Source organism: Chlamydotis macqueenii, chromosome 10 (assembly GCF_036417535.1).
Source record: "Chlamydotis macqueenii isolate bChlMac1 chromosome 10, bChlMac1.mat, whole genome shotgun sequence".
NCBI classification, from domain to species: Eukaryota; Metazoa; Chordata; class Aves; order Otidiformes; family Otididae; genus Chlamydotis; species Chlamydotis macqueenii.
The window spans coordinates 18,655,912-18,681,278 of record NC_141565.1 but is presented as its reverse complement, the minus strand read 5'-3'; the positions used below and the strand labels follow the sequence as shown (position 1 = coordinate 18,681,278).

Here is a 25,367-nt window from a genome sequence, read left to right as displayed (position 1 = left end):
GCTCAAGAAGCAAAAATATTTTTTTCTTAAAGAAATTGATTAACATGCAAATATGTACTGTATGCATATTAAATATCATTTCAAAATGTGATGGGCAGGAAGCATAAGTGATGCCATTTGGTTTTGTGGCATCAGTGTGGGTTGATTAAGGGGGTGGGGATAAATTTTGGGGATTATTGATATAGCATGAGTAGAGCCAGATGGTTGTATTACACATCTTTTGTGTTCTTGTTTGCTTCTTAAAGCAGTTGCAGAATTTTGCCCAGGGCAAAATTTACTCTTTGCTCGTATGTTCCCCTGTGAATTTACTTTTGACAAAGTACTTCACAAAGAGGGGAAACGCTGTGCTTTGTGCCCGCAAACTCATCTCTTCCCTTCGCGTTTGTGAAGCCAACAGCCCTCTACTTCTGAAATATTTTGTAACTTGTGAAATAAATTAGCAGTAGGTGCAAGTTCAGTGCGTGTGTGATGTCTATCGCTACCCCTTGGTATGTGATATTGATTTACAGAGTGTGTCATTTTTTAAATTTTCCTTGCAGTGTTTTGGAAAAGGAACTGTGGAAATGGCAACCGGTTCGTTTTAATGCGCTACTTATGTAGTAGTCTTCCATTAAAGAAATGTTGTCTTAAAGATTAATGAGCTAATTTTTCCACTACTGTTTTTTTTTTTTTTTTTTAACTTTTGAGATCGTGGTATACCTGATTCATGTGATCAAAAACACATACTCTGTGGTATTCAGGTTGAGTGGGAGAAGGTTGTGCTAGGTAGGTGGTTCTTCACTGGCTGTTTGTGACATTTGTTGGAACTGCTTATCACCGGAACCACCAAAATTCACGTGTATTTGTTATTTCCCTTTGAAAGCAAATTTTTATTTCTCATAAAAAAGATGAGTTTTTGTAAAGGCTTTGTAAGAAAGAATTTGTCTTGTTTGTGCCTCAGCAGTTTTCGTGGGTGTAACTCTATGGGCTCAGCTGAGGTTACTCCTAATTTACATCGCCGTGGGCCTCCGCGTGACAAGGTGTCTCTATATCTAGCAATTATAGTGGAAACAGTCGTGCTTGTAAATACGTTTTGTCTTCTGCCATTGTCCCCGTGTGAAACGGCGTGCTTGCAGAAGGCGAGTGGGCTCGCCTCCTTCGCAATGGTGGGACTTTTACTGGGGACCAGTTCATGCAGCCGCTGACTCGGTGGCCCCACGCTGGCATCCCCTCTCCAGGCAAAGCCGACCCCCACGTTTTGCCCTGGTTGCAAGCAGCAGCTTCGGGCTTGTTTTTTTGGAACTGGTACTTGATGTGAAAATGGGGAACGGGCAGCTCTGACCCTGTTGAAATCTGTGACTGGTTTAGTTGCAAGTCTGAGGCCGAAGCAACTTGCTCCTCATAATGATGCCATTGTGCTCATCCTATCTGATCAGTTCTTGAAATGTTTTAGTAAGTCTATCTTACAACATTATAAGAAGATAATCAGCTGCCTTAGAAGGTCCCCATCTGGAGTATAGAGTTCTTTTACTGAAAGATGTTTTGCCTTTCCGAGATAGCTCTCGCATTTCATCATCTGTTGTGCAGAGATGAAGTGCATATGAAAAGTCAGTGACTCTGAATCCATCTGTTGTTATTATTTTCCACTGATAATTGGCTTGAACAATGAAATGTCTGTGTCTGTAGCCTTTGAAACTGTACACCCTGTTTATTTTCTGGAGGTCTCGCTCCACTCTCACCCCCCTCCTTTTTTTTTTTTTTTTTGTTTTATTTTGGTGGGTTTTTTTTTTTGTTGTTTTTTTTTTTTTTTTTTTTTTTTCAAGCTCATAACTAGTGGAGCTTGCATGAAGATGACATCTTTGACTCAGTTCATCAGTATGTGTCACTCAGCATCTAAAGCTTGCCTGCCAGTTTTTGTCAGGGTCCTATGTCTGTTCTGGGTGAGTATAGAGTAAGCTTACTGCAGAAAGACTGGCAGATGCAGAGTTCATAGATATCTTACCTGAAATGTAGTATTTATTTCACTTTTTCTATTAAAATATTAACTTAGAGCCCAGTATCTAATACCTATGGAATTAGATACTACCTATAATTGTATAATATATTCAGTTGCATCCAGTTTTGCACGATGCAGGGTATTAATATTGGATTCCACTAACAGCAGTTCCATTAGCTTGCTCAACCAGTATGAGATATATATGAGCAGGGAGGCATAACTACCAGCCAGAACTGCCAAAACAGTCATTAGAAGCTCCATTGGGATGGACAAAGGCTTTTACACAGTGATATGCTGATTAAATTTTGTTCTATGGTTTATTTGCATCAAGGTTAGATCACTATCACCTATGTGAACCGTATTATCTGACACCTTTTTTGGAAGGTCGTTCCAATGCAAAAATAGCGATACAGGGGCTCTAAAATTTCTTGCAGAATTCTTTCATGGAGGATTGTTATGCTACTAGGCTTGACTAGCTCATATTAGCAATTTTGTTGTGTTTTAATGTGGTGAGTTTACCCAAGGAAAAGTAAAAACTCCCTCCATACTGTACGAGCGCTCAGTGGAACTGAACATGCTTGATCTGCATTGAAACTGAGTTATATCCAGTATCTTTTGAAATAATCTGCGGCACATGCTTGAGATTCCAGTAAATACGTGTTGCATCTTTTAAAGCCCGAATCTTCTTGTGTCTCTCTGCGTGTAAGTGCTCTTTCAAGATGAAATTTCGGTGCCGGACGCAGTCGTGTCGTCCACGTTACGCTGTAGTCTGGGGGACAGGAGAGTAAGGCAGAGGAGTATAATCTTATTTGTGTTTCAATGGCAATAATTTAATACTGCAAGTTATTAAAAAATAATTAAATTACTAAAACCAACATGTAGCTAGGACTCACAATAAGAGGTCAATGTGATTTGACTCCTTAAGTTAGGAAGGGACACTGGTGAATTCCAATTGCTTTAAAATTGTGCTGCTTCATTCTATTTCTGGTATGGAAGGATAAACGAGACTGAAAAATAATTTATTTCTCTAGAAGCAAGAGTAAATCACAGTATATAATTATGTATATTCAATTATAATAATAAATGCTTAGAGGTGCTTGGTGGTTATCACAGTCTCTAATTTAGTTGTTTTTTGAAGTAAATATAGTTTGGAGGGATAATTTTGTGAGAGCAATATTTTGAAAATAATATTTTTAAGGAAAACATCAGAAATTTCTTCCTCTTCCCCAAATAAACTAGTAAATAGGTGTGTGTTATGCAGCGATTCAGAACAACTAAAATAGGTCTGTGTGCGAAATGTCTTTTATATAGCAAACAAACCAGGGGCAGTGCAAGCAAATTCAGATTTAATCTGTCAACTCAGCCCAAAGTCTCTGTATTAATTTTAAATCCTCATTAAGAAAAGACCAGGCCAAGCATGTATTGGATTTCAGTACAGTGAGGGAAAAATGAATTTTACAGGTGGTGTTTGGTTGTGTTTCTTCTGCTCTGGCGAGATGGGTGGTGAGCCAAAGCAGGCACAGCACACGATGCAGCTCTCTGCCAGAGCAATCTCAGATGAGAAATGAACGTTTGGCGCTGGAGGAGTTGGTGCTGTTGTTATTTACTGGTGTAGGAGCGAAGCATTTAGCGCTATGATTTGATGTGATTTTGTAGCTGCTATCCCCTTAAACAAGCTGTGCAGCTTGTCAGAGATCAGGACAGGTAGAATGCACAGCAGGCGTCTGATTTGAGCCAGTTACTCATTTGCTGAGTGTTTGTGTTTATGCAAAGGGGCCTCTTCCTGCATATTTAATCTAGAGTAAGGCAGTGGCTTTTGTTGTGTTTAGACCACATACCTTCAGTCCTTCCTTACACTGCAGCCAGTGTTGAAGCACAGAAAGGCTGGATAGTCAAAAGTGCTTTAGTGTTTTCCAAACTCTCAACTTTCTGCAGTTGGTTGGGAATTACTGTACAGCTGTAAGCCTTTTTCTTCCTCATTAATGGGTAAGTTTGCACTCCGGTAGAATAAGATACTTTTGTTTCTGTTCCATTTTATACATGCACAGAATGTTTGTTTGTTTGTAATTGTTCGAACCTCCTTAAGCGAACCTGGTCCGCTGAGAGAGTTTGTTGCAGGGAATTAGCTGAAGAATACAGGTGTTTCTGGAATAGACTTCTGAATAAAGTACTGAATGCTGTATTGCACTAGGCAGGTATGGGGGGGGGAATGAGTTCGGTGTTGTTATTCTTTGTACTAACAAATCCTGTTTTGTAACTATCCTGAAGATAATGCTTCCATTGTTAGCTAAAAGCTTTCAAACAGTGTGCAAGGCAGAACTGCAAAAGCAGCAGAAAAAAAAAAAAAAAGAGGAGGAGGAGGTGGCGGGGGGGGGGGCACAAACCCCAACCCTGTGGTCTTCATTGTTTCCTTCGCAAGGGTCCTCACTGGAATGTCTGCGCTGTAATAGGAAGGTTTTTCTTATGTGGAAATTGAATCGTCTCTTCATTGATATTAATAGCACACTAGAGATGTTAGCCATGATGCAGAGTACCAGAACTGTAGAGTAGGAAACCTGATATTGCAGGGGGGAAAAAATGACAGTCCTAGTGCTCCTCAGTGTGGGAGACATCCCTCCCCAGAGCAGGGTGTGCGTAAATGGCATCCCGGCTTAACTATTTACTTATAGGTGTTTTAATCTCGAGCTCCTTCTTTTAGCATAGGCGTAATTACCGTCGCTCGCCCTTGCACTTATTAACCGCGCAGCTCCGTTTCTCATTCAGTCTGGGCAAATTACTTTTAAAAAATGACTTTCGAGAAAATCCGTGCGGTGTGCCCGCGCAGTGTTTGTACGGTATGCGTAATGTACGCCGTCTTAGGGGAAGGTCAGAGTCCAAGGAGAGGGAATCGGTATCAAAAATGAAAGAAAAGATGACAAAGGGCAGGTCTTCAAAGCAGGCGGCTGTAGTACAGACCGCGTCTGGAGAAATGTGGAAAATGTGCAGCGAGGCCAGAAGTAGTAGTTTTGGTTACCAATTAACTATTTCCTTCGTTTGAGTAACTCCTCTCAAACAGAAGAGTGTGCTGTTCCACCACATGTTGGAAAGTGTGAGAATCTGAATAAAATTTCATCAACCTTATTAAAATACGCAGGGACTTTGGTCTTCTTGGGTACAAATCAGCCTACAGACTCTGAGGCATTTATTAACAATAAGACTGCTGAGGGTTTTTAATAACAAAATTACAAATACCATATCTAATTGTAAGTGTATTACTTTTATGCACCAGTTAAAAAAAAAAAACTTTTTATGAGGAAAAGTACCTCAGTCAAAGCACCTTGTGTGATTAGTGCTATTGTATTCTTAAATTTTGATTGATAGAGATAATAGTTTTCACTTAAAAATACAGACAGGTACTTTAACTTTCCATGACAATAGCTATTTGCATTTCTTTTATCTTTTTGTTTAACATTTGTGGGGGTTGGGACGGATTTGATTATTAACTCTTATTGCACACCGAGGGTAAATGCTAAAACAAAGCTTTTGTTAAAGCTTCAAAGGTAAAACAGCAAATATTGTTTTTAGGCTTCAATATTTAAAGGCTGTTAAAGGATACCTCGAAAATATTTTCACATGACCATGACCAGGAGTATCACTCGCCTGTCAGGTAAGGGAGAGCAGTCCGGGCCGCCGGCGCTGCCCGCCCTGCGGGGAGGCGGGAAGGCTGAGGCGGGTTCGGGGGGGGGCGGCCGGCGCGGCCTGGGCGGGGAGCGGCGGGGGCTGAGGTGAAACTGCCAGGTTGTGGCGGGGTGGGGGGGGGGGAGGAGGAGATGGCGGTGGAAATTCGCCTTTTCGGAATTGTGGGAGAACCGTCAGGCGTTCCTGAGGACATGGCTTTGCCGGGCAGAGCTAGGCGAGCGGTGCAGGAGTCCGGGAAAGTAGCGGGTCTGGCGGTTTGGGCTTGGCCGCGGTGCCAGCGAGCAGCGCCGCGAGCCCGACGCCTGCAGCCGTTGCTCCACGGTGCTCGGGGAAGGGATATTCCTCTCCTTGCTCTCATTAGGCGAGGTCAAGTTTCAAAGATGAGACTTATAACACAGACATAAAATGGTTAAGGCCGGCGTTGAGGCAGGGAGAGTTATTTTAAGAAACGGGGAAGATCTGGCGAGTATAAACCAGGCGGCAGCGTTTGATCTGCTGGCTCTCGGCGTCGGTGAGATGGCCTCTCATCGTTTGATTGGGCGTTTGACAGGTTTGAGACTTTCTGGGAGCGCGTTACGGTCTCCACGTCTGATGGATGCAGCGAGGGCCAGCTCTGTATGCAAAGTAATTCGTGTGAGGCAAATAACCGATCCGTCATTAAAAGATGCAGGACTTACAGTCGCAGTTCAAATTCGGTATTGGAAGCGAGCTGTTCTTAACTTGTCTATTAACTGTACCCCTGTTTCCTGTAAGAGCTATTAAAAAGCAGGGGAGGAATGGATTGTGATTAGTTTCGTAGCATTGCCTTACACCGAGTGATTCTTTTCCAAGGTTACGGTGGACTTGAAAGGTAATGTTATTTTGCAAGAGAAAATGTGCTGTGCATAGCTTCGTGCTCGTGCTGTTATTTATTTTTATTTTACTTTATTTCTGTTTAGAATAAATAATAAGCACCAGCCAGAGATTCTGAACAGCCTGCTAATGACTGAAAATGAAAATACAGTATGATCTGCTCCCTCCTTCCACCGAGAAGCAGCGAGGTAGCAAGCATTAATAACTCTGTGTTTTGGCCTGTACCAAATCCATTTCCCCCTCTTCAAAGCGAGGTGGAAGAAGTGCACTTAGTCTCTCGCAGTTTTACTGGTTCACCTGCATTTCACTTTCTGAGGAGGTGATAATGACTCCTGGTATAGAAATCTCCTGTACAGTGCCGCCTGAGATTTAGTATACGCTGCAAAGAAAGAGTAGCCACCTTGACAATGGTCGGAACAAATATTTCTCTCAGATTCTTTAAAATATTTAGTTTTATATATATATATTTAGGTTGCTGGATACTTGCTTACAAATAAAATAAAATAGATACAACAAAACTGACGAGATGACTGTTGGCTCTCTTCAAAGCAATTCTAGATACGACTGTGTGTGTTAGTGCAAGTAACCCAACGGAGTGCCTGGGTGAGGATTGGGCCCACAAGCATGCCTGGTACCAGATGTTGTTCTTCATGATCACTCTACAATCCTGTATTTTCAAGATTAGCAAAATACCAAATGAAAAACTTTTTTTTTTTTTTCCCCCCACCTCTTAGAAATGCACAGTTGACAAAATTATGGACTGCGTCTATTCCTGCACAGGACAAGAAAATAATAATTATGGGAATAGTAGGACATATTTTATATTTCAGCCTGTGTGCAGCTGAATGTGATTCACGGCTTTTTGAAGGGAAAGAAACAGCTGTATTAGATGGTTATGGTTCACTTTATTTAGAAGAAATTACTGCACAGAAGTTCTTATTTTAATGATCGAGTTTTGATATTTTAAAGCTTTCAGGAAGCCTTGTAGTAAATATTTTAATCAGATATATTAAAATTATTTCAGCTGGTCTTACATATGAAAAATGAATCAAAACCAAATTTCAGAAACAATTTTTTGTTGTGCTATCGGGTGTGTGTATTTTCTCTCTCTCTTTTTCCTTTTTATTTTTTTTTCATTTTTAAAATTTTTTTTTTATTTTTAAATTTAAAAGTGTGCCTTCTAGGTAGTGAAGGTGAGATTCCTTTGCTACTTCAGGTTTCCAGTAATGAATTGTAGGCTTCATAAGGCTGGAACACTGGCAAAAGAATGTACATGCGTAATTCTAAGCAGAGGCGCAGCTCAACTGGTGTTCTACTTTCCTGTGTAAAATTACTCACAGCCAGTTTGTGTGGGATCAAGGTCTTTGTTAATCTATTTTTGGCTATACCCAAGGCTCTTTTCATTTAGATATTAGTAAAAATGTTACTGTTTTAAGTACACTTTCATTCTGCAATGCTCTCTATGTCTGCATATTCTTGGTTAAATTTGGCTTTGCAGTAATCACTTGGAGTTTGGACTCCATCCTGCAGCCTCCTCGAAATGACCTCCCTGCTCTCAAGGAGGAGACCACTAAATTGAATAAGTGTTTTGAGATCAAAGTGTTACAAGGTCCAACCTGACAGCAGGTATAACGGCAAAGTGTCTGGTCCCTTGGTGCCAGGTAAATAGGTAGGACCTGATCCAGAGCAGTAGAGAGGCTTTTTCTTAAAGTCAGTTGAAAAGGTTATGGCACTGGCTCAGATGGTGATCCTTTTAGGATTATTACCGGTTGTCTTCCCAAAATCCTGTTGAAACCAGTTACTTTTTAAAGTGTCTTTGTATCCAAGGCTTTCAAAATGTGTTATGAAAGTATTTACTTCTCTTGCTAATGGGTAAACTGAGGCACTTGGTGAGCAAACCCAGTGCTCTGGGGAATATCTGGTAAAATCTGAGCAGGGCACGTAGTTTAGCATGGACTGTTCCCCGTGTGGGATGCCAGTTGAACCAAGGGGACAGCGTCGCGGGTGCTTGGAGACCTTCCCTCCGCTCATGAGACAGCAGGACCACGGCTGCTTGCAAAGTGGATTTTTGTTTGTAGTTTGGCTTTCTATTTTAATCATCTCCTTAGGGGAAAATATGAGCGTTGTGAAGTGTCTTGCTTTGGTAGGATGGGATTTTTCTTTGTTTGCTCTACACGCACACTTACAGTGTTGATGGTACTTTGTGTTTATCTTAAAGGCAGCATGATGGAAGGAATGTGTGTTGCCTACATCGATTCGCTCACCCATATAAACATTTTCAGGAGGAAAGTCTGTATTTGTGTTTCTACGTTTCGAGATACTCAACTTTTCGACTATTAATGAGAGATTTTCACAGGTGGGAACAGCTGTCTCTGCTGTTCATTTTAACTTCAATGGTACATTATCCAAATTTTTGAAAGTCAGGTAGTGCAACTCAAGATAACTAGAAATGAAAGCAGCCTTGATTTCTGTCTCTCTTCATGAGAAGAGCTGAAGTCCTCGTCAGCCCTCCAATGCGTGTTGCCCGCGGTAGACCATCTTGTCTCCCACCAGCTAACGTTGGGACAGTGTTGCTGGGTTTCCTCGGAGCATGTTCAGTTCGTATGACTGGTGTGTTTAGAAAATGTTACCTGCCTTTTACAGCACTGCTGAAAGAGATATTGTATGCACATTTTATGCAAACGTGTGATTTTCAGCAGTTTCCTTAAAAAGTACATTTTAAGATGGTTCATTTGCTATCGTGAAGACTCAGGGTAAAAATGAAGTCTGCTTGCAAAATACTGCCAAAATAAGGATCTGGCTGCCAAATACCCAGAAAATTTATAAACCAGATAAATATGAAAATAGGTTTAAAGTGTCAAATCCAAGATAACCCCCGCAGCAAAGCAGGATGAAAGCCTCTATTGTTGCTAATCTAAGAGCACATCGTGTGTCAAAGGCCAGGCATTTTACATGAGAGATGTATTGTTTTACATACTCTCAGGAAGGTGAGACCTGGCCTATTATGATGGAGTAGTGTTATGTCCTTTGCAGTGCAGAATCAGGAACGTCTTGCACACGGACCCCAGCGAAGCACGCAGGGCTTCCTTTACGGCAAACGCATACAAATTTTGGCCCCTTGTCTTCTGGTACCTCATTACAAGAACTGTGAAAAGCTGCTCACTCAAAACATAAAAAAAATAAAATAAAATGCCAGTGAGGAACAGACAGAACCAGTATTCATTTCATCTCAAGGTAACCTTCCCCCCCCCGCCCCCCCCCCCCTTTCTGCCCTGGCTAAAAATAATCAAATTTCAATGGTAAAGAAGTAATGCCTCATTCTAATAGTGAAAACATTTTTTTTTCCTTCCAAAATAAATGGCGAGTGAGTACATTTTCTTTTGAAATAACTTAATGAAGATTCTGATTTTTTTCCCAGAGGTTGGTATTTTACTGCTTCAGTAAAAAGCTTCACCTGCTGATGTAAATAGCATAACTTACCATTTGATGAGTTTCACAAACACCCCCAAAACTTCACATCACTGTGTGAATTTTATGAAACGGAGTTTCACGTAGCTCTTACACATCCATGTGTCACTGACTTTCCGTTTCGTATGATGTCATCTGTGTCACCAAATTATTGCATATTTCTTTCTGTCTTTATTGCATATTATTCTGCACCCCTGCAGCAGATCAACATTTCAGTGAAATTATGTTATAATTTTACTCCATTAAGGTATTTGGTCAATTGATGTGGAATTAATTCTGAATGCTGTTAGTGGTTTGAGTTAGTAACTTGATCTAAATTAATAAACAAATGTTTTTCTTTTCTCTTGTACCATATGTTGATCCCAATTACATGAACAGAAAGTGGCAGATTGTCATGTTTCTTAAAAGATTACATACTCTTTTGCATAAGAGAGAGTACACAAGATGCAGTAATATACAGGGTAAAAAAAAACCCCTACACGTGCTGTTTTCTCCCTCTTACTTTTTATAAAGATACACTTTAATTATTTATCCTTTTAATACCCACTGCTCTTACCACCTTGGCATACTTGGTGTGCTCTTGGTAATGCTTAATGAGAAGATATCCCAAGACAGTAAACAACTTTTTAAATTAGACATGGAAAATGCAGCTAGTTTTAAAATCTCATCTAGGATTGTATCTCTATGGAAAAGGATGAAAAAAAAAGAAAGGATCCAGAAGCTAAAATAGCAGTGGTTACAAGTGGTGTTAAAATGCCTTAGGTAAGGAGAACCCATTCAGGCAATAGTCAGTTCTGAAACAAAGGACTGAACTCATCTGTTATTCAAACTGAAAATAGATTGATAGACATCAAGATTAAGAAAGTTTATGCTAGAGAACAAAGATGCTTCATCTCCATGTGGTTTTTTTTTCTTCTTTTTTTTTTCTCCCAAAGACCAAGTTCTTCATGCTGAACTGAAGAGCCTCACGCTGGCTGGTACTGATAGGCGGCGGTCCTGTGACTTGCTTGTTTTTATTAACACTCTCTGAAAGCCATTCACCATTAAACACGATTAGATTCATTTGTTGCTTTATTTGCGTTTGTACTTGCAAGCCTGGTGCCAATGAAAATGCTGTGGATGTTGTTGCTGACACTGGCCCAGCAGTCACGTGTGTTACCTTCTTTCTCTGCAGGGTAAGAAGAGTGACCTTTTTGGGTGGCTGTAGCTGAAGATTGCTTTACAGGAGCAACTGAAGAAGGTAAACACAAATACCGTTTTGCACACAGTTTCTGAAGTATGCCTGAAGGAAGCATCTGACCCTGCAGACCCCATGAGCATACTTTAGTTGCACATGTAAAGGTTCCTCTGGCAGCATGGATAAGGACCACAGTCTTGAGCTTGGCATTAAGCTTCTGGAGCCACTGTTGTACCTTAAACCCGTGTTTTACCTGAGAAGCCAGTCGTTTAGGAGCAATGCCACAAAGATGCACTTTTTTTACTTTCAGCCATGTTCTGAGAAGGCTGTTTGGTAGCCAGACAGAGCCTGTGTGTGTGAGGGGGAAGACCCTGCTCTGCTTGGTCTTGGTGACCACGTGGCCACGTTCATGGCCCAGTATCCACTGGTTCCCTTACTGGGACAGATCCCTGGGGAATGTTCAAGTCAGCTTCAGCACTGCTTCCTCCCAGGCTGAGACACTCCTGGATTTTACAGCAGTGTGTTGAGCAAAGCAGGAGAACAGAATTCAGCTGTTAATTTGATTGCTTATTATCACTGCAAAAACTAAAACACATGCTTTTTAGTCTTTTGGAGCATAGGGAAAAGGAAAGAAATACCACTCTGAAAAATGATTTTTATTTAAAGTTACATGAAAGTCCCCTGCTTTTAAATTACGTCCTTGCCACTCTCCTGGCCCAAAGTTTCAACTTGGAAAGGAATATTAACATCACAAAAGTGGTGATTCACAAAATTAACTCGCAGAAGAGAAGAGTAAGGCAGATCAGTGTTTGGTACTGAAGGGTGTCATCTGACTGAGGTTCATATGGCTGCTTTATAATCACCTTCTTTCAGAAATTAATAGTCGGTTAAGCACCATAGCAACAAGCAACACTGATGTAAGCGTTGAGCAGTGGCTGCTGTTCGCTGTGATGTCAGTGCTCGTTAGTGCTGTTCTCTTGACCTTGTTTGAATATAAAACGGTGATTTCATTTTAAACTTAGAATTTTACAGAATGACTAAATGCATTGGAGTGAATTAGAGCTATTTTTATTTTTAATTTTATTAAAATGTACTTCAAGAAGAAAAAAAAGTCCCTGTTCTCTTCTCTTTTAAATTAAAATAGATCTGAGGGCGATGTGATGATTTTTTTTTCCAGTTCTTTGTTGCCAAAAATACCTATTTAGTGAGGAAGTTCAAGTGAATATTGCAGTCCTTGACCATGCCAATGGTGTATGTCAGCTGTATGATCTATGCCTCTCTTCAAGATTTGAATATTACTGTTTGTTTATGGTGGAACCCATGAGGTATTAGATGCATTTCAGTTACTGAAGCAGCAGCAGACCCTGCAGTTTAAGAACATGGTGGTTCCTTGCCTTTAGTGGTGTTCCCCCTTTGAGTTTTTGTGAAGAAGGGAAAAATTTAAGTGCGTCAGAGGGCCTCAGGATTTGAGATTCTCATGGAGCTATGATTCATGCGAGGCCAGGATGCTACGGGGCCCAGGAAAATTAGGAACTTTGGTTGTGATAAATGCAAAACACTACCTTTTAGACTCGCCTGAAGTTTCTAGGCCATGTCTCCAAAATGTATTTTGTATTGCTACTATCAGGACACCACGCATGCCAGACATGCCCTTTGGTGTGCATCCTTCAGCGGTAAGCAGCTGGGGTGATTCGTAGAATATACCACTGGAAACGACCATTAGATTTTTCAGTCTGACCTCCTGAGTATCGTAGGTTATTTGGTCTCACCTCACACCCCTGGGCAGAGCTGGTAAGTAGGGTTCAGCCAAACTCTGTCTTCTAGAAGCTGATCCAGGCTCAGTGGGAGGACCCTGAGGACTGGAGAGCCATGGGTCAGCTACAGTGTGTACGAAGAGGATGCGTGTTCAAGCATGTGTTTTCAAACTGCACCACAAAATTCACAGCTTGATGAGAAATAAGTTGTCCTGTGTGTCCTTTAATGTTAGGTCTTGGTTTTGTGAGAAGGTTTGGCTCTGTCCTGCTTCCACTGCAGTAAGGGGTGCAATTTTCAATGAAAACCTATTTGCTACAGGATCAGTCCATAATCTTGCAACATATTTCATAAAATAAAGCCATAATGAATGATATGTGGTCCAAGAAACTGGATGTCAAATTTCATCTGGGTAAGGATTGAAACTGCCAGGATAATAAACCATGAGAACAGGAGATAGTAATGGAAATAGTGATAGAGTCCTAATTAGAGCAGTGCCACTGGAACAGGGAAGGTTAAGGGTTTGGTTGATTGAGTTTGAGCTCAATTGCTTGATAGCTTAATTTCAGGTGAAATCCCATCTTCTGAGTTAGCGGTTAAGCCGCTCGGTGCAGTTACAGAGCAGGACTCTGTACTCCTTGAGGAGCGGCCGCGTGGCCCCGGGCGTCCCAGCGCTGCGTGCGAGCCTGGCCTTGGGCACGCGGAGTGGGATACAACACAGAGCTGGTAAAATAGATTTTTATACTGCATATTCTGTTGGTTTTCTTTTTTTTTTTTTCTGTGAGCTCCAAAGAGCTCTGAACAGAGGCGCAAATAACAGAATAGATACGGCAAGGGGCTTTGATGGTTAAACCTTCAGAATTAAGATGTTTACCTTCTCCTTTATTTAGCACTGTTAGGCGTAATGCCTCATTATATGCCAGTTTTTCCTCAAAGTAAGAATTTGAATGGAAATGTTTGATTTGGGGAGAAGGGAGGGGAAGTGTATTTTTACAGAATTATGGACAGTAGTATTAGTTTTCCAGGAGCAGTCATTTGTTTAAATGTATGTAAAAGCATTTTCAATAATCAAACACCATTCAGGGAGCATTGTAAATCAGGGGTAGCTTGCATGCTGAAAAATTGAAAAGTACAAAACATGCCACTAAAGTTGTACATTATTGATAACAAAGGACACATGCAGACTCTTAAGACAGCCAAGATAGAATCCTTTAGAAAAACCCTTAACAGGGGGGAAAAAAAAAATCAACACAAAGGATTTAGCGAAGTTGCACTTAGTTTAAAATTTCAAATCTTAATGCTTGTCAGAGTTAAATGCTGATTAAATATTGATAATGAAACAGAAGTAATAAAACAGAAGCTGCCTGCTGTAACTCGGAACTGAATGAGATGATCAACAGATAAATCTGTGAGTTTGAGCATTAACTTTTTAATATATGTATATTCTCTTCCCTTTCAATCCAGGAGAAAGGTCAGAAGGACATTTTTCCCAATCTCAGTACAAAAAGATGGATTGTGCAGTTTGTTTTTTGGGTAGTTTTTTCCTTAGTTTGGCACTGTGGCTTACTTTGCTTTTGACCCAATGGTCTTAGAGTATGTTACAGAGCTGAAATGGCCGTGGCTGCTTCTGAATATGGGCCTTGTGACTTGGGTGCATTCATAAGGAAGTCTGTGATGGACTAACCTGGTTCTTGAGCATTTTCTCCAATGTTCTCTCTGCAAGAGCCCTGAATTACGTGGAGCCAATACTGGAAGCATTTTGCATGCGTGCTTGTATCACCCTGAGCAGGAAACAGGGATCTGGGACACCTTCAGTGATGCCTGCTGCTTGCTTGCTGGTGGAGTGGTGGTCACATAGCTGGAGTGATTACTGTCTGTCAGGCCACATCTAAGCCTGGATTAATTTACTTGCGGGTTGTTGGGAGAGGTTGCAATATCCTACTTGTTAAGACCTTTGAGTTACTCAAATTGAAAGGTACAGTGCGGTGCAAAGTGTTTCTGCAACCTGAGTAACAGAAATGACAATAAATCCTGAAAAAAATTGTTTGTTGCCCTTTGGCCACATGAACTGCTTGAAGGCCTTACCTGTTTGAATGAAAAGTTTAGTTCGGAGATGGGTGAAGCTGTGGCTTTTCTGATGCAATTGGGTGAAGAAGATGTAGAAAATAGATTAAGACATTTTGGAATAATTTTTAAAGTATCTGAGCAAACCTCATTAACATGGGCCACTAGCATGCTGTATTGAAGACTTGAAAGATCTGTCAGAGGAGTTTTGTGCGCTATTGTCTGCCAGCATTGTGAGTCTCAAGAGAACATGTTTCTTTTGTTTGCTTTTGGCCCATTTAGCTTTTCTTCTTTTTCTTCTTCTTTGTAATGTTCCTTAATATATTATAAATCTTCAGATGGGTTGGTAGAAAAATATGTTCCTCATCATTAAGGTAGTCAGTAGCAGGTTTTCATCCTCTTATCTGACACTTCTGGACCAAATCCTTCTGGTCTTCGTGGAGACTGCTAAAGTGAGCAAGTTTTGACCACTATTTTGCATAATCCTGCAGCGTTTCTTCCATTATCTTAGATGCTTGTTATGATTGTTGGTAAAGTGCAAGTGGTGATTTGCACTATTTAACATGTGTTCTAAGTGCCGTCATCCTTTTCAAGTCTGTGAGGAACATGAAGCACGAGACTGAGTGGTTCATGCACACCTCTGGATTTGGAGACCACCAGCCTGATCTCTACCTGCTGATCAGACACAGGTGCATGTATTGAAAACGGCCCAAGCATAAAGATTGTAAGCAGTTATATTAAGAGCGGCCATAAAGGGTGCACTGATGTCTGTCAGTTGCTAAAAAGTGCTGTGGGGTCCAAGCTGTCATCAGAGGAGACCCAGCCTTCCTCATCTAATGAGTTTTATACAAACATGGCTGCACTGACAAGTGCCATCATGGACCTCAGGGCTGCAGCATCCCTGTTGTGGGTGGCTGTTTGAATTCCTCCCACTGCTCTTCTGTGTACCAAGAAATTGTGATGCGCATCCCAAGAGGGAGACGTGACATCCCATGCTAGGCACCGATGAGTCTGTGAGAGACGTTGTTGTTGTTGTTGTTGTTGTTGTTGTTGTTGTTGTTGTTGCAGTGATGGGCAGTGCTGTTGAAACTGATTGGGCTCGTCAGCTTGAGCCGTTTGGGAAAGGGTTGCTGTAAAAGCTGTGTTTAGCAGGTTGGAGCCTGTTTTTGTGCCATCAGTGGTCCGGGAACAGCCTCTCCTCTCTCGTACTGATCATGGCTTTGTGATGGGTGTGATCAACAGTTACATCGCTGTGTTCTTCTTTAAACTTGGCCTGGCTGTGGATACACCAAGGAAATAGCTCCTTGCTTCTTGCTCCTGCAGATACACTGATTGGCTTTGGTACCCGTCACTGCTCTCTGTTAGCCTCTCACAGCCATGCCCGCTTCTCAGCGCAAGGGCAAGAACCACGTGTAGACTTGCCGGCTTGCAACCTGCCTTTGGAAAACTTGTGTCGCAAAAACGGGGCACTCTCCTGTGTTAGAAAATCTGGAGATGTGAGAAGATGACACCAGAAATAGATTCTTCTTGCATGTTTTATATTGTATTTGGTCATCTCTTAGGTCATTGCCTGTTGCCTTGTACCACGCCAGAAGTATATCTTCCGGCGTACTTACGTTATTGTCCTACAGCGGTAGCAACCGTATTTTACAGCGGCAGTGTTACAAGACCAGTGATGTCAGTGGGCATTACAGGAGACCACCCTTTTTATTTGGTAGCTTGTACTAAAGCCAAGACATTAAAAAGAGAAAAAGAAAAAAAAAAAAAAGTAACTTTTTGGCCCTGATTGCCTGCCCGTATTTCTCGTTGCAATGTATGAAAGCATTTTTCACTGCTGCTAATGGCAGGAACTTCAGACGCCGCCTCCGAGACGTTTAATCGCTGAGTGTTTCTCCCAGTGCAATCTGTGAATTTTAATTTTGGGCTCTCCCACCTCTGGCCATACACTTTTCGGTGTGTTTTGCGTAATACTGCTTAATTGCTCAAAAGGGTCATTTCTGACCCTGAGCTCACTGTTTGTTATTTCAGTAGGGTAGCACAAACATTTAGACATTTGTAACGAGGACTCTGACGTCATTTCCATTGCAAACCATTAATATCCATAGTTTATAATACAACTTTTCAAAATAGATATTTGTTGAAATACGATGATCTCTATTTTTTTTTTTTTAAAAAAAAAAACAACCAAAAATATGTAGAATTGTTATTCCCTTTTCTTAAAAACAAAAACAAAACCCAAAAATATTGACATCTTTTGAGTCATAGGTCTACTTTATTCTCCTGCCATACTCTTTTTGTTATTTTTGATAGCCCCTGTGTTTATATGAATTGTGATATAAGCGTTTCATTTAATCCTCTGACACGTTAAGGGTTAGTGGATCCCAGTGATGGAAGGAAACGTCTGTGGAAGGGCACAGCGTTTCCTGCTGCTGGGGCACTTCCACCAATGGAACAGTGGTGCGCAGTCGTGACTTTGGGAATTGTCTGTGAAGATCTTAGAAATAGAAAGTGCTGCAGTTAAAAGCCAACAACAGCATAAATCACTAATATAGGCAATGAGACCATTTCCTTTATTTTTGGGGGGAGGGAGATTTTTAACCCCTTTTTAACTGGAAAAATGTCATGCAGTTATTTTTACAGTTTGTGGGCTTTATTGCTGTCATCATTCTCCACTTAAATTTTATTCTAGTAATCGGGAAGATAAATTTTATTGGGAAAATTTTGCTTTTAAAGCTTTATTGAATGCGAATTGAACGTTGTCGAAAATGTTACTGGAAAAGAACAAAAAAAATAATTTCTGAAAAAGTGTGAATTCTTTTGTGTCTTTATTCCTCTTTGAGCTCCAATGTCAAGCAAGAAAAAATGTGTGCTTTTATTGTTTGTTTCCTTTTGTTTTAAGGAGGGTGAGATAATTGCTTTTGGTGCTACTTACTTACAGTGTTCAAAGCTCTGAGCTTAGTTTTGGAGAATGTTAAAATAAGCCCACAGGAGGTCTTGTAAAAGTTGTAAGAAATTGTAAGCATGTCTGCTGAGTCAATTATATGAGACAAATTGCCCGGGTAAGGCTGTGAGGTTCCAAACTTGTTATTTACTCTCTGCCATCTTTAAAACAATTCATTTCTGCCTTTGATTTCTCAGCAGATAAATACATGTTTTGGAGGGGAAAAAAAAAGATATTAATTAGACAAAATATTATTTAAAACTGCAAGATTATTTGCATTTGTATTCATGTAGTTAAAAGGAGAGCCTGGCCTGTCCTTCTTTTGAAAGGTGGGTCACTGGAAAAGTATCGTTTAAAAATGCAGACTTTGGCTTTTTAAAATTTCTCCTCAATGAGACCTGACTGTATGAGGCAATATTTTTTTAGATAATTTGAATTAGGCTGGAGCACTACTGCTCTCTAAGTTACCATGGTTAACTGGGTTTGAAATACATCCAGATCAGCCGCAGGATTTTCTAGATGCTTGATAAGGTCACAAAGTCCAGCAAAGTCCTTTTCCTCCTTTCCCAGCCCAGTTAGGATAGAAGGCTCAGAGGGGATCTGGGCTGAGAGGTGGCTTTTAACTAGACCTGGCTGTGTTTGAAACTCATGCTAAACTCCTCCAGTGATTCCCAGCTGGGCAGGATGAGGCAGTGTTGTGGTGCCCTGTTACATCATCTGCATCCCAGTGTCCCTTACACTCCGTCACTTGAGGAACCTGTCTTTGAAGTTGCCCTGCTAGAAGCTACTGGAGAGGAAGGCGTTTAGTTACAAGGGGTCTTGGCACCCTCAGCAAGTCTGAGACCACCGTTCAGAAAAAGCATCCATTCTTGCTGTCATATCTAAGGCAGAGGTGGTGTTGGATTGGTACCAGGCACTTCAGGATCCCTAACCATTGCTGGTGTGCAGTGAAAGGTTCCTGTGCTGCAGAGGGTTTGTCATGCACAGCCATCGGCAAACGTGGTGGGGACTGTCTGTGGCGTCTTGTTCGTTGCCGCGTTAGCACACATCTCACTGCTGCCTTGCAGATTGAGTTGTCTCCAGTCCAACGGGTGTTTAGTGTGGGCCAAGATCAGCCCACCTAATCTTATCTGCTCCTTACACCAAAGGAGTAGATATATGTGCATAGATCTGTCCAACCCGGACATCTGATGGACTGTCATAGTGGAGCAAACTTTCTGGTTGGCATCTTGCTTGGCAATATTGGCAGTTGGTAAGTTTTTGTTGAGATACTGGGTTTTTTATAGAACATTAGGAAAAGCTGTTTGTCCGTTAAAGTAAATCTGTGCTTTCCCACCTCCTTCCTTCTCTTGCCGCCTTCTCTCAGCTAGCAGTGGCCTTCTCCAGGCACCACCATACCACTTGGTTGCATGCAGCAATGGGAGGTCATGTTGCTCTACCATTCTAAGGCCATGTACCCTCTGTTCCGCACTTGTGTCTTCTCTCCTGCGTCTCTGCCTTTCCTCTTAGCAAGAGTAGGGCTGTTACAAACGGTATTACGAGATACCAGGTATCTGCAAGGGTAGACCCCAGAGTACCTCCTTGCATGGCTGGAGCAGTAGCTGGCCTGTCCCAAGTCCTCTGCTTCATTCCTGGGGCAGCATGTAGTTGGCCAGGCATGAAGTCCCCCAAGAACAAGTGGGACTTTCCCCATCTGCAGAGACGATCTGCCCCTAAAAGGAGAAGGAGCATGGAGTTGGGGGCCTTCGTTGTGCTTAGCCCCAGTGCCTTCACAAAGCGCAGTGGAGGGTGGGCTGCTGGTGATGTGGGAGGAGGCTGTGTGGGAACCTGTGATGTGTAGGAGACAGCATCAGTGGGACAAGAAGTTCTTCCCCCAAGAGGAGGAGAAAAAAGTCCAAACAGGTTTTGTGGACGTTTGAGTAGACCTTCTCTTTGAAAACAACTGTAAAGAGACTTTCCCAGATTCTGTCCTCTGACAGTGACATCCTGTCTGGTCGCCGCCCATGAAGAGCGATCTGTGGCATCATCTGGGTGAGACCTTAGTATATCTCTGCGGGAGAACCAGAGTTTATCATGGTTGTATATTGGGTTTCCCTCGGCGTGTAACTGGATGCATTAATAGTGACATGATCCCAGTGTGACCTGGACTTTAATGGGTTTGAACTTGGAACTGTTCAAACATTAAGAAAAAGCCCTCGCTCCCTGCATGCATTCAGCAGCTGCTTTTTATATGCAGAACCCTGAGCTGCAAAGGTTCAGTGGCGGTGCATTTTCAACTTTCAGATGAAAAGGACTAAATAATTGCCAAAAAACTGGGCTGTTTCTTTCCTGATGCAGATGTGTGACTGCCAGGACATGCATACATCAAAAAGGCAACGTGCCTCTGAGCAGTTTAAAACCCACTGCTTTGTTTTGTTTTGCTCCAGGCAAACGGAATGTCAAGCCCCTCAATCTTGGGAGAGGGTTTTTGCTGTTAACGTGTGCTTGCGCGGAGCTTGAACCCGTGAGTCGGGATTTGGGGTTCGTTTCCTACCTCTGCAGCTGACTCACTCCATGGCATGGATACTGTTTGTTCTGGACAAAGCTTTCTTGTTTTTTCTTGACTCTGTACGTTGCCGGCTGCGCAGGATGTGCCATCCAGAATATACTCTTTACCCTATGTCAGACCTTCGCTGTGGCAACAAGGCTGTGATTTGATCTCCTGTCTGCAAGGAGAGCCAGGTTTGCCCCCCGTCCCCCGGAGGGACACTGCAGGTTAGGTTATCTGGCTGCTGTGTGTTCAGGCAGCTCAGAAAGGTTCAAATTGTTCCTTTTTAAAAACAAAACAAAACCAAAACCCCAACACAAAACAACAGCAAAACAAACTCTGCAAGGCCTAATTTTTCCACAGTTTTGGAAAGTGTGTCCCGTTCCTCTCCTGCCCAGCCACAAACTAAAGCTGCTTCTTTACCAAGTTTCCGCTTGAAAGGAATTCCATTTCCAAACTTACCAGCTACCTGCAAACAGATGGGCAGGAGGGAAGGCTCGGCGTTAGTGTTTCACGTGGAGCTCTGCGGTAGCGATGGAGAAGTCGGTCACTTGCCACTGGAGTCGTTCCCATGGAATGACAGAGCAACCCGGAGTAAAGATGTCTCTTTGGAGAGCTGCTGACAGATTTACTGCCCACCAGCTCAGAAGAGATTGCCCTTTCCTTTTGGAACTGGGAACCGCTGTGCATCGGGTTTACTTATGAGATTGTTAGGAAGTTGTTGTGTTGTGATGTGTCCCCGTACTGTCAGCGAAGTCACCCTACCTTCCCTGCTCCCTCCTCCCAGAAGCCAGGGCAGACCTCTGCGTTGGGGTATCCATCTCCAGCTCTTTCATAGAGGCATAACAGCATCATGGTTTGTGTGTAAGACTTTTATTTTACTAGGGGTGTAAATCTCTGGTCTGTAGACCTTTGGTTCAGATCTTTCTTTAAAACATTAACGAGCGTTTTAGTTTTGGGGGGGAAAAATTTACAAGCAGTGATGACGTTGTGTGAAAATGTAGCGGCTAAAGCATACGTGCTCTTGGTTTGCCTTGTCTTACAGGAACATCATTTTTGCACATCACTATTAACAATGCAAACACCCTGAAATGCTAATAGCACTAGTAAGCTTTTAATTCCATGGAATTTATTGCTTGCTGTATTTCCATGAATTTATAACGCTTTGATTCTTAAGAGCCCCATTTAATCAGTTTTGCCTGGCACAGAACATAATAAACAACTTGCTGGTGCTAAAGTGCCACATGGGGGAGGCTGCTAACAAGAAAGTTAAATGCTTCTGCCACTAGCAGTTTCTCCGCTGTATTTTTCATGAGCTGTTACTACCAGTAATGTACTTCGCTAGCTGTAGAGCGGCGGTTAAACACCGCGACAAACCAAACCGCTCCGCGCTGTAAACACCCAACGCAATACCGGTTTTGTTCAGAGCTACGGTTTAAGCCAGGCTTGAGGATCGGTATCGTTTTATGGTGATGAGTGATTTATTTTTTTCTTTAAAAAGGCCTCATTTTTCTTGATCTCTTAATGTAGGACTTTTAGGAATGACTAGTGAGGGGTATTGATCAAGAAAAACCGTGTAAGGGAAGAGAGAGAAAAAAGAATTGAAATAGTGTATAAAACAGTTCTTGTTTATGCTGCTTGACTATAAAAGTACAGAAAGACTGTCTTGGTAGAAAAATACCAGATTATCAAGTGCTTTAAAGCAGAAAATGTCATTTGAGTCTCAAAACTGCACCAACTTTATATAATTACCCTTTTAATTATCCCCAGTGGGCCATGAAATTTGTAAAATAGAGCATTGAGAGTTTGATTTACTTACATGTTGCACTTTAGTGTTATGTTCTTAATGAATATTGTTTAGTACTAATGTCAAGCAGAGATTGCTGAGTGCTATAGAGAGGTGCGTGCTGCAAAGCTGGCGGAATTCAGAGGGGAATTGCGGAAAATCCACCTTAAATGAAGAGTGTGTCCATATGTAAAGCAATATGCTATAATTTTTGTTGCCTGAAGGGAAATTATATTCATTTTATCCTCTGCATGCAAAGCAGTTTATTTTGTTTTACTATTGCTTTATTTACCCATGCCAGAGAAATAATCATTTTTAGGGCATTTATTTGGTTCTGTGTCAGCGTCTTCCTCGTTATAAAGAATAGTTGTGTTCTTCCTCTAAAGAACATGGAAGCGAGCTCTTTAATTTGCTCTTAGGACCTAACTGGTTTAGCCTATGGCCATGGAAATAACACTAATCAATATTTGATGTGGGTTTTCTGTGGAGTATCCAAATATCATTTATTGCCGAGAAATTGGTAGAATAAGCTTGGGGGAAATGTAATCCAAAGTGTGGTCTAGAAATCCAGGTAAATTAAACAGGCATCTTCAAAGGCGAAGGGAAGCATCAGGGAACAGTAACAGTAAAAAGAAATAAAGCAGAATCTGAAGGGTTAGATAATAGGATGTAATAGCTGGTGCCCTCTAAATTACTGGTACAAGTCTGAGCGAGGTGGAGACTCAGCAGGAAGTATTTGCATGTGAAAATGGTCATAAAATGCTTTCAAGTGATGGTCTGGTCCAACGCTGGCAAGTTGGGGAAATGTGATATCATGGGTGAATGACTCTCAGAAGGGTGGGCCGCCTTCCTCTGGCGTCGCATGTCACTTTTTCCTTTCACCTATTGAATTTAGCAAGTGTTAAGAACAGTGTGCAAGTGCTGGTATGGGAGGTTGGACCCGTGGTACATGACCAGGTGCTTCCAGAGAAAGTGGAAAATGCCTGAGGTTTTACTTTCCTTCCATAATTTTTTCTTCATGTTTTTCTGCATTCACTGCCGTAACAGTCTTGGTATTCCTCTTATCTAGTGATGCGCTCCTTTCATTATCCTGTAGAACTCATGAAATCTTAGCATGGATTCAGACTTTATAGACCAATTTGTCATAGAATCGTAGAATGGTTCGGGATGGAAGGGACTTTTAAAGCCCATCCAGTCCAACCCCCCTGCAAGAAGCAGGGACATCTCCAACCAGAGCAGGTTGCTCAGAGCCTCGTCCAACCTGGCCTTGAATGTTTCCAGGGATGGGGCATCCACCACCTCTCTGGGCAACCTGGGCCAGTGTTCCACCACCCTCACCGTCAAAAAATTTATTCCTTATGTCTAGTCTAAGTAGTCTAAGTCTACTGTCATTTAGTTTAAAACCATTACCCCTTGTCCTTCCGCTACAGGCCCTGCTGAAAAGTTTGTCCCCATCTTTCTTACAGGCCCCCTTTAAGTACTGGAAGGCCACTCTAAGGTCTCCCCAGAGAGAGAGATGACGAAAATCTATTTCCATCCCAAGGACCAAGATGTTATAATACAAATATTTCTGAAAGTAAACAAAAGAGTGAGCTGTTCGCTGTACAGCTGAAATTTGGAAAGGCAAAGTCGTGTTAGTTTTTTATGGAAACAAATTTCAGGGAACTGATTCCAGAATTCTGAAATTTGAATTTGTTTATATTTGAAAATACCTTGTTTAAAAGAAGCTCAAGGGAACAATCTATGTGCACACTAATTTAAAGTATTTTTGTACAATGCTGAGCACAATGAGACTCCTTTATTGTTCGTCCTGAGGCCCTGTGATAATAAACAAAATTACTACCAATAACTGGGAGCCTTGATTGGAAGTCGTGTTGACTGCAGGACGCGGGGCAGTGTCAGTTTTTGTAAGGGCATCAAGGCTGACCTTGAACTTGTGTCTGCTGATGAGAGCAGTGCAGTCGGGCAGTTGTATCTGAGAGCGCGTCGCTGCGCTCAGCGCTGCTGGTTGGCTTTGCCGCTGTTTCTTCTCCCCTTGTCCCGTGCCCTTTCCGTGGCCGAAGCCTGGATGAGCCAGGCTCTCTTGATGCAGAGAGTCATCTCAACAGCAGCGCTGCAGATCGCCCAGGTGCTCCTGGTGCCAGGAAAGCCGTGCCCGGTTCGGCAGGGGAACACGAGAAGATAAATTTCTTGTGACAGAAGTGGTTATTTTGGCTCAGTTTTGTTTCATGCGGTATGTTTTCTGACTCCTCCACCACCGTGCATGGGTGCGTCGCTCCCTTCTGCTTGTACAGCTTCTTAAATGTGCGTGGTATCGTATCCCACTCTGCTCTTAATACACAGGAGATGGTAGAAGACACTGTATTTGTCTGGTTTTTTTTTTTTTTTTGCTATTGAAAGGGTTGGAAGTTTGCCTGAAAACCAAATTGTGTGGCAGGAGATTGCAAGACATTTAGTTTCCAAGTCTGTTTGGGTCCCCCTCCCTCGTCCCCTCCCCTTGCAAATTTTTCTTGCTTGCTCAAAGACAAGATACATCTTGAACAGCCCTGACTGAGGTGGTGCTCGTAACCACGTTGGAAAATATCCTGTGGCTTGGAAGGAGGACTCTCCTCCATGGCAGGCGTACTCCTGGGTGCAGTTTTTCAGGAGCAGTTAAGGCGCTTTCAGTTCTAACCCTGTCTCACTTCGTACAAGTGTTGGTGGGCCACGGTGACAGCATGGTCTTGGCACTGGGCGTTTAACGGAGGTGCTAATGGGTTGTGGTGCTGCCCCACGATGACGGATGGTTGCAGGTTGCCGTTGCAAATCTTGCATCTAAGAGATCATCTCTGTATTTTGTTTTGTCAAAATTTGAGCAAGGGTTTATGGCCCTTTTGGAGCCATCGAGCTGCTCTTCTGCTGATTCTAAAAAAGAAAGAAATAAAAAATCCAAGGGAAGTAGAAAAAGGCCAAACCCCAATGTATTATCTCGGTGTTGCCCAGCATATTAACTCAGTATTGTCCTTCCGCAGTCGTCTGGCATCACGGATGTGGACAGAAATGTGAACTCTCACCTCAGAAGTAACTGAGAATAAGTGAAATTTCTGAAAGGCGGTTTTACTCCTGTCTAAAATTGGAGCATGAAGTGGAAGGTTAATAAGAAGAGAA

General features: G+C 42.1%; 1 protein-coding gene across 15 annotated transcripts in view; it reads left to right on the top strand.

Moving 5' to 3' along the window:
- Positions 1-25,367, top strand: part of FOXP1 (forkhead box P1) — a 382,770-nt gene that overhangs the window by 149,535 nt on the left and 207,868 nt on the right. For 13 of the 15 annotated variants that reach the window (XM_086755804.1, XM_086755817.1, XM_086755816.1 and 10 more), the window contains one exon: positions 11,148-11,213. The gene's annotated coding sequence lies outside the window, so the exon portion shown is untranslated. Of the gene's footprint in view, positions 1-3,941; positions 3,962-5,575; positions 5,622-11,147; positions 11,214-25,367 lie in introns of those variants that run through there. The other 2 variants (XM_086755814.1, XM_086755811.1) reach the window with 2 other exon arrangements.